The sequence below is a fragment of the Cimex lectularius genome, unplaced genomic scaffold, assembly GCF_000648675.2.
Source record: "Cimex lectularius strain Harlan isolate CLEC.00 unplaced genomic scaffold, Clec_2.1 scaffold15, whole genome shotgun sequence".
Taxonomy (NCBI): Eukaryota; Metazoa; Arthropoda; class Insecta; order Hemiptera; family Cimicidae; genus Cimex; species Cimex lectularius.
Genome location: NW_019392667.1, coordinates 2,628,005 through 2,640,195, shown reverse-complemented (window position 1 = coordinate 2,640,195; position 12,191 = coordinate 2,628,005). Strand labels below are relative to the sequence as shown.

The 12,191-nt window shown below is 38.8% G+C and overlaps 1 protein-coding gene and 1 long non-coding RNA gene across 3 annotated transcripts in view; one reads left to right on the top strand and one right to left on the bottom strand.

Moving 5' to 3' along the window:
- The window catches only part of LOC106673867 (N(G),N(G)-dimethylarginine dimethylaminohydrolase 1), a 30,851-nt gene extending 25,000 nt beyond the window's left edge, over positions 1–5,851 (bottom strand). The window contains exon 1 of the mRNA XM_014406228.2: positions 5,642–5,851. The gene's annotated coding sequence lies outside the window, so the exon portion shown is untranslated. The remainder of the gene's footprint in view (positions 1–5,641) is intronic.
- LOC112126315 lies at positions 449–4,664 on the top strand. Of its 2 annotated transcripts, none has more exons than XR_002909889.1 (3): positions 449–1,302; positions 1,359–1,882; positions 4,205–4,664. It is a non-coding gene; the product is annotated as an uncharacterized LOC112126315 (long non-coding RNA). The 2 variants fall into 2 exon arrangements; XR_002909888.1 differs by lacking the exon at positions 4,205–4,664 and having other exon boundaries at positions 1,359–1,636; positions 1,737–3,708.
- Positions 5,852–12,191: the final 6,340 nt, after the last annotated feature.

The following is a 12,191-nucleotide window of genomic DNA, read 5'->3' as shown; positions in this document are numbered from 1 at the left end:
ATTCGTTGATACCATTGAAAACTACGTTAAATTTCCTATAAGATGTGATCAATACTAAACTTGTAAACGTTCGGGAAATAAGCTTTTAGAAGCCAGAACTTTGAAAAAAAAAAATCTTTTTTGAAATACTTATTATGTTGATTCTAAATTACTTTTCCAAATTTCTCAGGTCAGCAAATTTCAGAAAACGTACTCCATTTAATATCCTTTTTAGTGGTGTAATTGCTTTTTTAATTACTTTTTTCAAAGATGAAGAAATTGATGAAGGAAAGGAAAAAAACGTGGTTGATGGATTGGTAGGTGGAAGGATTAAAAAAAAACTTAAGGAAATGTTTTATGAATATTAAGTTCATTCAAACTTTCCTTAATTTTTTTTTTAATTATTATATCTTCCATCCGTCAACAACGGTTTTTCCATGCCCTTCATCAATTTCTTCATCTTTGAAAAAAGTAATTAAAAAAGCAATTACACCACTAAAAAGGATATTAAATGGAGTACGTTTTCTGAAATTTGCTGACCTGAGAAATTTGGAAAAGTAATTTAGAATCAACATAGTAAGTATTTCAAAAAAGTTTTTTTGTTTTTTCAAAGTTCTGGCTACTAAAACGCTTATTTCCCGAACGTTTACAAGTTTAGTAAGAGGTTTGTGATCTGTGAAAATTGTGAAAGACCTTCTATCGTGTGTCTGGAATGTCGGATTGCCTTATCAGCTAATAATAATTCACGGTAATACGCGCTAAATTTCTGATGAATGGGAGAAAGTTTTTGGCGGAGAAAGCTAAGGGTTGCCATTTTGAGATGTAGAGTGAGATGCACCAAGATTGTGACATCTGTCATGATTATTAGAGGCTAACTTGGGTTTTGGCCTTTTGGAGTTCTGGAGTCCAGGCAGTTTTGCCTCTCCTTTGGGAGAGGAAATTCGTTCATTTCCTTTACCTTCAGCAGATGTTATACGTTTTTCTGAGATTGTATATTTTAAAAATGAGACAGCTGTCTGTCCAAAATGAAATTTCGATAGTGTACTTTATCTTGTTTCCTTTGAATGGAACAATAATATCATCGAGGTATGTAAAGCAAAAGTCGAAATCCTTTGTTATGGTAGTCCATAAATCATTGAAAGGGCGGTGCTGCGCAAGGCAAACGTCATAACAGGAAACTCATAAAGCCCAAATGGACTTATAATAGCTGTTTTCTCTACATCTTTGCGTAATCAATGAAATGCTCGCAACAGGTCAATGGTCTACATTATCGCAGGGTCAATACTTCAGGAGGTGATCCAACAAGTCAAATTGAACTTAAAAGTCCGTATTGTCTAAAACTTTTTTCTCAATTGTACTCAAGATATTTCATTTTTAAGGTTACTTTAACCATTCACAACTTTATTTCATAAAGTTCCATCACATCTACTGCAAATTTGATTACACCAATGAAACGAAAAACCCTCTGAGGATTCATATTTTCATTGTAACGTTAAGTAAACAAAATATAAAATCATTTAGCTGATAGTTTTAAGAGTTGCCAAAGTTCTTTTTTAAGGTTTAAGTCAGATTTTCTTGATTCTGCAAATACTGACGGATATGGCGCTTATAGAAAAAAGTTGGCCTTATAAGCTGTGACTGTATGTAGCAGATTCGAGTAAGGATAATTTTTAATTTGAAAAGAAAGTGTGCCTAACTCTGTCAAATGTCTTTGTGACATCTGGAAAAACTGCTAAGCAATAATGCTTATTTTCCAGGGTTGAGGATATTGTGTCAAATACCAGTAAACCCTGCTGGACCGAAGGGATTTTAAACCAAAATGATCGATGGTGATGGCGTGGGAATTGGGATTAACCTTTTGAGGAAGAGGCGTTCAAAATATTTAACTATGACTGGGAGAAGGGTGAGGATATACGTATGAGGATTCGCTGGGGGATTTGTTTGCTTTGGGAATTGGAAGTTATTAGAGAAGTTTCCATTGGATGAGGTGTTGTGCTGATTATTGTATTGACAGTGATTGTGATAATACTCCTGCTTTTGAGGTAGGTTTTTTAGATTTTTGATAGTTAAAAGGACATGTCCTGGGGATTTCTTAGTTGGGAGGTTAGAAATGATTGGGAAGCGGTGAGAGAGGAAGGTCTAAATGCTTTGTTACATACACATCTGGACGAGGAACGAAAATTGCAGAAAGGTAATAGGAAAGGATCTCTTTGCTTGACCCGGTCCAGGTCCGTTGGGGCGTTTTATTGGGGAGAATAGTGGATATGTTTCGTGATTTTAATAGTGGTTAACCGTAGGGAGGTGCGTGGATATGGATTCGAGGTGGAACTGGGATTTCAGGAGGTAAGTAGGGATAGGGATAAAATAATCGGCCAGAAAGCTTTCTGCATCTAGACCTAAGTAGATCTACTGTGCTCCTTTGCTTTTTTTATAACTCACTGGCCAGTTTCAGGTTGTTAATGCCACTGTTTGGCTTGCCAGTGCCTCCTTGGTGAAGGATCTTGCTTGCGGCTTTTCCTCTCTTAGTTGCGATAATCTGCACCTTCTCAAAAACAAAAATTGTGTTTTATGGCCTCCTCTTTTTTCTGGCAGTATCTATATCGGGTGCATGTGCCTTCTTAGAAAGTAGTGCCCTGGCTTGAGTCCAGCTTGAATCTTGGTTCTGTTGCCGTTACTTTCCAGTCCTTCGTACATTTTCCATGAATCTCTTCGCCTCAGTAGGTTTCAGGGCCAAGAGAATTCATATTGGCTCCTTTTTTGGCCAACGTGTTTATCTTATTGCACCTATGTCCCGAATGCCCACGAACATGGCTCAGGTTAATTGATTTCCCTAAGGGCTGTCGCCTCCCTGACAGAGAAAATATTCTTCTGGAATGTTTTCCTAGCTGTTTAATTTGTCCGACGAAGTGTTCAATTGATATAATTTCAGACTTACTAATAGCGTATTTACCTAAGTTTAAAATCAGTTAGGTCTTGGATTCATCCCGAAGACTAGAGCTCCCGTGCCTTTATCAATTTTTGGGCCGTCGATATACCAAGTTCTTCAGAGGTGTTCCTTTACTCTTTCCTTTCTGGTATTACCTCGTACTTGGTCAAGTTATATTTTTGAGTAGTGGCATCTGCCGGTATCTTCTCCCTCAGTTTCCATTCATTGACATGGCCTATGCTTGCAGATTGTCCATTTATGAGCCTATGACCGCTGCTCTGGTTTCTCCGTGGATTAAAATATGAAGGAGGTAAATAAGTTGGGCTGAGTGTTGTTTATATTAATGGCGTTGCCAGCGAGATTTTGCTCTGTTTTTGGCTGTAAGGAAATGAATGGGAAGAGGGAACTCGGGTGGGGTTTGTGGAGTTTTGGGCTCATTGCTGCTAGTGAGAAGGCTACTTATTAGGTATTACTTACTTACATATTTTGCCTTTCAAATAGTTCATTAATGTTTGTCTGCATGTTTTTTAAATAATAATTATCAACGTTCTGTAGAAACCTGCTCAATCGCGCATTCTCACTTTGATGAAACATCCATAATCGTCGACCCAGAGATAAGCCGTCGATAATGTTCAACGAACCGAATTCATGTATGAACAAAGGGCAAACCTCAGAACACGGAAAAACTACGAATTTTTAAGCTCTCGCTGAAATCACTGCGGAAAATAATTGTCGAACGGAATTTATACCTCCCTTATCTTTCCTACATATTGCAATTTTTCAATTTTTAATATTCATCTTATTTTTCAATTAATTAATCTTTGTGTAAGGTATTGGTTGAGGTAAAAAAGTCAGTGTCACGAGCGGGATTCGAACCCACGACCTTCGGTTAAATACGCCGCTACTCTATCACTTGAGCTATCGTGACTTCGAACCTCTCGGACACTAACTCCCATCTCAACCCCACCTTTCGAATTTTCCCTTCTTATTTGAGATGGGGGAGTTAGTGTCCGAGAGGTTCGAAGTCACGATAGCTCAAGTGGTAGAGTAGAGGCGTATTTAGTCGAAGGTAGTGGGTTCGAATCCCGCTCGTGACACTGACTTTTTTTATCTCAACCATTGCCTTACTTAAATATTAATTAATTGAAAAACGTTATTCGGTCAATAGGACCACGAACTCTAATGAGTTCATTTTATTATTAATAATAATGGTAATTGCATATAGTTATCCTTGTGATGGACAGGAAATTCATAATATGCTCAAAAATGTAAATTTTACTAATTTTTTATTTTTTGCAGGAATCAATATGGCTCTCGTGTGAATAGACAAGACACCCCATTTGGACACTTAGGAAAGTAACCAAATATCTTACAAAGCCCGTCTTACTCAGAACTGCATCAGCTTAATATCCAACGACAGGGAATATGTGAGCTAGACTGAGAAAGAAAATCTATTTGCTCAAAAACTGGAAGCAGTTCATAATGCCAACTCAGGTCTGGGCACATATAGACGACATAAACGTCACATCAGTCAAAAGGTGAAATACTTTTTGAAGACAGGTCAAAATGTAACAACTGGATTCAAAGTAGTATTACCAAGAGAAATAAAAAGCATAATTAAGAATAGGTTAAATAAGAAAACTCTAGGCACTGACAGAATAACTAATGCTTAAGAATTTAAGTGGTGCGTCGGTGGCTGCAACGATTTAGGCGTTGACACGGCGCTCATCACTGTAAGGTAGAGGTACCGGGTTCGAATCCGGCGGCCCTGCATGCCAACCCGACGTGCTTACAAATGGGTTTTTTGTACCGGCACCCTGAGGGTTTATATGACCTCTGCTGTTTTATTTTATTTAAGTAGGAAAGGGTTAATGTTTTTGACTTACGTGTTCAATGCGCTATTATCTCTTGTATACTACCCAGAAAAAGACGCAAAGGAACCTCTGAACTACAGACCTATAGGTTTATTGAGCGCACTAAGTAAAGCATTCGAAAAAATAATATACCCCTAAGAAATTCATGGATCAGGAGGACATATTGATACCACAGTTTGGGTTCCGCCATGCACTATTCACACAGACACAACTATGTAGGCTAATAGACCACGTAACCAACTGCTTCAACAGGAAGAAGCACACTGGGGTAGTTTTATATGACATCACTAAAGCATTCGACATATGGCATAACGGTATCATATTCAAGATGATTGATAACAACAATAGCCTCCTACCTAAAAAATCGACAGTTTGTAGTCGACGTGGGAAATGGAATCTGTACTATTCGGAGCTCAAACGCGGGAGTACCAAAGGGATCGGTATTAGGACCCATATTATTTTTATTAAATGACTTCCCTAAGCTAGCAGGCCTTAACGTTGCATTATTTGCCGACGATGCAGCTGTTGCATCTCCTGGCGTATTACTGCTATTAATGTAACTGCAAAAATCTTATATTGTCAATGTGTATTATGTTATATATCATACGAATAAACAAATAAAATAAATAGAGACGACATCCTACCCTGTACTGATTGATATTTCTTTACAGCCCTACGCTCTTTTAATATGACATGTCAATTCTTTCAAATTTTCGATGATACAATTCCATGGGAGTGGCAGGTCGACTGCGGGGCCAATTTGGGGTTACCGGCGTCTCGATGTCCATCGGTCATAATCTAATTATAGCGCCTACTTGCCAGGGAATGTAGATTTCAAATTAAAATTAAATTAAATACTCACGACAGAGAGTCCTTTGGGATGATGGTTGGGTTGTTTTTACCGACGTCCTCTTTGGTTTTGTAAGAGAACGTCTTCGATATGGCGGAATGAGGTCGTTCCATGGTTCACTTTGGCTCTTTTGGTTTAAATGTATGAAACGTATTTGAAAAAAAAGAAGACAATTTTTCCCATTGTACTCCAATGGTAACTATATGGCAACATATGGACTTGAAATATTCGACATTCCTTCCTTACAGGGAAATTTCTAACGAGAAGCATCAGGCACGACACCAATGGAATATTTCCTTTATAAATCATGATTTCAGGCAAAACTTTCTTTCTGGTACAATTTCATTATAATAATTCATCCTTTCATGCTTAGGGGACGTTTACCCAATTTTTTTTTCATTACTTAAGTGGCAATGATAACAGCCTAAACTTGTCAGTCACAAGCTGTATAAACGAAACCGTAGTATTTTGTCTTCTTCCTCATTTTGAAGTAACGAACATACTGCTTGAAAAAATTTTTGAAAAATAAAACGGGAAAATTGAACAATTTTGGTTTTGAAATGGGTATCACTATCACTAGAATAAATCACTGTGCTAATTTTATATCACAACTTTTCAATATTGTCTGGCTCCAAGATTTTCTTGAGTTTTGCATTTTTCAAGACCATAGACCACCTTTCATAGACCATAGACTATTTCAAGGCCATAGATGTATTTTTTTAAAAATACTTGAAAAATTAGAATATGAGTCGTTTTCTTCCAAGCAAAAATGGAATTGTAGATATTAAATCTGTTTGAACGGTTTTTCCATTTTTCCTAAGCGACTATTTCGTTTTAATTTTGTTTTTTATTTTTTATTCAGCTGATATTTACTCAGAGTTGTACGCCTAGCTATTGTAAACAGTACGACGAAAGTATGCAGTCGGCCGGTTGTTGAAAGGCGTGGTAATTGCCCCTACAACGTACAATTTCTGAAGAGCCGACAAAAAGAAAAATAATTTTACAACTACCGGCATTTCCGTCAAATTGGAGCGTCCCGTACTAAATTGGGAGGAAATGGCAAGTTCGTGTGGCCTAATGAAAACAGAGTCGTTGCACTTAGCCATATAGTGGCCTTGATGCGACGAACACATATCGTTGACCCAGTTTTCGCCTTTGTGGCAACCCAACGGGTCTCGTCGGCAAACCAACTCCGAATACTTTCTCCCTTCTTTTGTAATCTCCTCGTTATAAAAGCGAGAAGAGAAAATGAACGCTGTACGTTTAAAAAAGTCCAACATCATCTACTCCCATATTAAAAATGTATGTGTTGGTTAGTGCTCATTAGTCAGTGATTATTCGAAGATCTTGAGATGCGGTCTGGTGTGACGTAGGTTTTAGAAAAACATTTGCTTAATCGTGCCAACGTTTCGATCTTTATTTCGATCATCTTCAGGGCTCAAAGTATTTGTTTTATGCCTAATTGGGTCATTCTTGTAGGCACTGTCAACACGACACCCAATAATGACACCTACACAGAAAACAAACACTTTGAGCCCTGAAGATGATCTCAATAAAGATCGAAACGTTGGCACGATAAAGAAAATGTTTTTCTAAAACCTACGCCACACCAGACCGCACCTCACGATCTCCAGATAATCATTGGCTAACGGTCACTAAATACCACTTAAATTCTTAATTTTAAGTGAGAACCCCCATTTTTCACACTTTTCTTTGAAACTAGATGTTTTGGCGAGAAAAATGAGCACTGAGTTATTAAAATCGGTCTAATAGAACCGAAGAGGTTTTTTTGAAAATGCTGGTCTAGTGTGTTAGGTCGAAACCACTTTATTTTGCCTTCTACTGCATATATTTTGAAGAGGAGTAGAAAATCAGCCAAAGTAGAGAGAAAAAAAAACTAATGAAACAACTCAACTAATTCCACACAATTATGCATACATTTTCAGCGCTGAGCGTCACTCAGATAAGAAAGAACTTGTTCCAACAAGAGTCTGGAAACGAAAAATAAACAGCGTTAGTTCCTACACACCTTTGATTTGCTATTTGACCTTTTTATTCCCAGATCGCAATAGTTATGATTAATTGTTAACTGACCGCTAGTTAATAATTAATTAGAAATCGTGAGATGCTCTCAACACGACACACAATAATGACACATCTACAGAGAAAACAAACACTTTGAGCCCTGAAGATGATCTCAATAAAGACCGAAACGTTGGCACGATAAAGAAAACTTTTTCTAAAACCTACGCCACACCAGACCGCATCTCACGATCTCCGAATAATAATTAAAAACATAGCTTTTTTCAAACTACAAACCAATTATTTTTAGTAATTACTTCGCTTATTGTATAGGTATCGTATACATAGTTTGATTGGCTGATTGAATTTTTTTTTAATTTTTATGCTGTAGGTTCTACTAATACTGCACCCAAAAGCCACTAAAGGCTTACTTGAATCTTTTCTAACTTGGCCAAACTTCGACTTACCCAGTTGTGCCTAGTTATGGCAATCTTTAATCTATATATCGATACATCGATTTCCGATATATCAAAAAGTATATATATATATCGGCAACAAGAACTATTATTAAGTAGTGATAAAAAAAAATAGATAAAATAAAATAGATTAAGGTTATATAAAACAAACGAATTAATACAAAATTAGCAAAATTCCTTAGGCAAGGACTGCAAAAATAATAGTTTCGACAAAATGATTATTTTGTCGTGAGATTCAGTCTGGTGAAGTGAGGTGTTGTAAAAGATTTGTTATTGTGTTATGTCATTTTGATCGTGTTATGTCTTTTTCTTCTTTTTTTTGTTGACTTTTGGATTGCGTAGTCTACATCAGTTATTAATTTAGCTGTTGGGAAATATGTTTTGTTGTAAGGAATGGAATATTTGGGACCAAGTGAGAGGAAGTTTTGGATTTCTGGAGGAATGTTAGTTTTTGTTAGGTTGTGTGTTTTCAGGTATTTGTTTGTTGATTAAGTTGTTAAGTTTTATGGTGTGTTTATTTTTAATTTGGTCAAAGTGAAAATTGCACGCTTCTTTTTGATGTTTGCAGAAGAAAAATAACTTTATTCTGGGACAGGTGTCCCCTAAGAATAATATACATGAAATAAATAAAGGAAGTTCCTTCTATGAAATTAAAAGTAAAATGAGATAGAAATCTTGGCACAATGTATATCAGTAAGGCAGGCCAGAAGAGAAAATTACAAGAATATTAAACAAAAATATCAAATATTAACGTAAGGCTTGGAGGAAGATTTTTAGTTAATACAGTTCGTTTTTTTACGAAACAAGAAAATCTCGTGTGAAGAAGTTGCTTCATGTATATGGCATTGGCGGGGGGGGGATTAACCCACGTGGTGACTTTGAATATCTTTTATTGCGTCATGGTACATTAAAAAAGTCTTCTAGTGTGGTTTGATGATGAAATAATAATCCGAGGGCGTCACACTATGCCAAAGACATGAGAACCATCTAAAAATGGTCCAGTCGTGTGTAGTTTCCTCTGCTCCATAAATTTATAATGTTACTATTTGAGGATTTGATGAGCAGAAAAAAAATGGAGAGTGAAAACCAATAATTAAACAAAACATAAATTATTATTTAAAGATTAACCTATTCGGTTGCACAAGTTTAACTTTCATGATACAGCCTTGTAAACAATTCACTTGTACATTGTTCACTGTCACGAATTAAGACTATCTAAGGATGTCTAATAAATTGAAAATGAATGCCAAAGATCGATGTTGTCCTGGATTAAGCGAGGTTTAAGCCTGTTTGCCTATCTTTAGCCCAGCCGGTATTACTCCGTTCACGTTGCAATTTGAATTAGACACTCTTGAATCAGGTTTTTGCGCAGTCTTTTATAATTGGGACTTCCAAATCGCGTTGGAGCTGAGATCCTCGCAAAAAGACGACCCCAATTCTGTCTGATGTGTCCGTATCATCGGTTGAGTTTTTCCCTGTTTGGTTTAGTGTGTTCGTTCCTTGTAAGTCTGCTGTCCAAGTAGAACTCGAGGTAACGGATTTGGTTGGGAGGTGGGATTCCTTATTGTTTACGTGCACTGATGGGCAAATCCGAGTGAACCTGACTGTAAAGAAGTTTAGGGTTTTTTGGATTCTGCTGCTAGGATAGTGTGAGCAGAGGATTATTGTTAGGTGACGTCATCGAAGGTTGTGATTTACATGTGTAAATTGTACCTGCGGTGTAAACTGGGCAGAGGTTCTAGATTCTCCCTTGCGAGGGTCATGATGGTCTTGATGTCTGAAAATTCAGTACAAAACTTAAGACAATACAAGAAGAAGGACTTAAGGTGAGGACTAAGGAAAATTTTGGGTAAAGAAAAAGCAGACACACTGGCCACATCTACAAGATCATACATAGGCCCCGAACTTATACTTGGGATAGCAAAAACAAATACAGAATGGATCCAAATAAAATAAAAGGAGAAATGGATAAACTCTAGCGGTGCTAGACACAGTAAACTCACTGCTGCAATTGGAGAGGGCTAGACTCAGAGGAGTGGTAGGACTGCTATCCGGTCATTCCGTTCCCGAGAACTCATCGTCAACAACACAAGAGATCTTTAGCGTCCGCACCTGGCCTTTTCTGCCTTATCGCACGTTTTGATTCTCAAGATGAGAGCTGACGCACCTCCGCATAAGACGGAATGGTGTTACCGCCGCAGCATTAGTGTAGAGGCGCCCCAGACCCTAAGGGCCGAGATAACCTCGCTCTCCGCTTGTCCACTCCGAATGGTCGGGCCCGCATTGTGCCTCGGGTCGTATGCCGCACGCAAAGGGCTAACAGGCCGAAATACATCAGCCTGTACTCCCGCGTGCTCCCTAGATAGAGAATGCCACTCTATCTCCCTGAGTATAGGGGCTCCCCTAGCGTAGAAACTTCCGGGAACGCCCCGGTAGCGGTTTAGTTTAAAGTGGAATTGCTAACTACACCCTAGATGAGCACCGCCTACGGTAAAGTCTCTTATCGAGCTCAGCCTGCACCTGCCATGCGCATTCGAGGGACGCCATAGGCTCAGCCTAGGTGGTCCGATCCTTCGCTTCCCCAAGGGCACCACGCCGGTCATACGCACAACAATGCAAAGCATACTCGAGTCAGAGACACCGATTCACTACACGTTTCCGTTCGCTTACTCACGCATTCGAGGGACTATTCAGCACGATCATCGCGTCCTCAACGCTTACGCTCGCAACGTCTCCCGTGAGACCGGAGGTAATTACGCTGGCCATACGCAAGCTTCACAAAGGTCACAGATAGAAGACAGCCTCTGTCTAAGTTCCACGAATCCATTCCCATTGAAACTTTGGGCTGAATTTGAAAAATTCAAGTTACCCGTGGTACAGACGGCCATACACCCTCCCCCGTCTATGCAGACAGGATCTAGTGCACTGGCCCTCGTGTGACTCTGCTAAGGCACCAGCCGCCCATGCCGACCCTAGGCCGACACGAGTACAGCTTGTTCTTCAGAGAGGTTGCCACGCCCTCTGGGCTGCACCATTATTTTGTGCCCGGATACCCCCTTGCAACAGGGTTGGGAGGGGTCACAGGATAGAATGAAGGAACTCGGATTGAGAAAAAGGGCCGTGGAAGAGAACACGAAGTGAGCCGTTTCGGGGTCTCTAGTCTCAAACCACACTATACCACCCGACGTCGTCGTAGTTCCACACATAGTAGGCCACGACTCCCAGAGTGGGTGTGCTATCCGGTCACTGGCATCTGAGAAAACATCTACTTAACGATGATTCCATCTGCAGATTATGTAATGAGTAGGAGGAAACAGCGACCCATGTCATCTTCGAATGCGAAGTAACAGCTCAATGGAGATTTAACCTAACCTACGAAAAATCCAGGGAATGAAATTGCAGCAGCGACAGTCAATGACCTGATACTTCAAAGTAAAAGGATTGAGTCGATTGCACTGAACTAAGGAACTAGGAAGGTACAATAAGCCCGAAGGGAGCACAAACCCGGCTTCCTAGCATCTTCATCATCAGTCCCAACATTAGCACTCTTGGGCACACGCACAATGGATATGGATAGGTAAGATTAAACTGTGATAAGCGGTATTTGGATAATTCGAAATCCAGGAGATTTAAGTAATGCAAGTTCTGGCTTTGGAAAGTGGATTTGAATTTGTCCGCAATGTAATCTACTTGGAATATAACATTAAATTTTGATTTGTTTTTAGACAGTAGTTTCTGCTGATCGTTTTTCAGCACGACCGCTCCTTCTAAGAGTTTGTATTTACTGTTTATGTTGTATATAAAGTAATTTTGTTGAAATACTAAATCAGTTATATTTAGGCGACTGGTAACAGCCTAGTACAAATCAATCAAGAAATGGCCTCATATTTTAGATGTCATGCAGGAAATTACAGTACATTTCACTAATGGCATTTGTTTCTTGACAAAATTGGTCGTTTCGTTTTCCAAGGAACCATTCCAATCTAGGAAAATATACACCCTCTTCCCTTAAAGCGTTTAATGAAGGTTCGTTTTTCTTCACTCGAATGATCTCAATTGCGCTG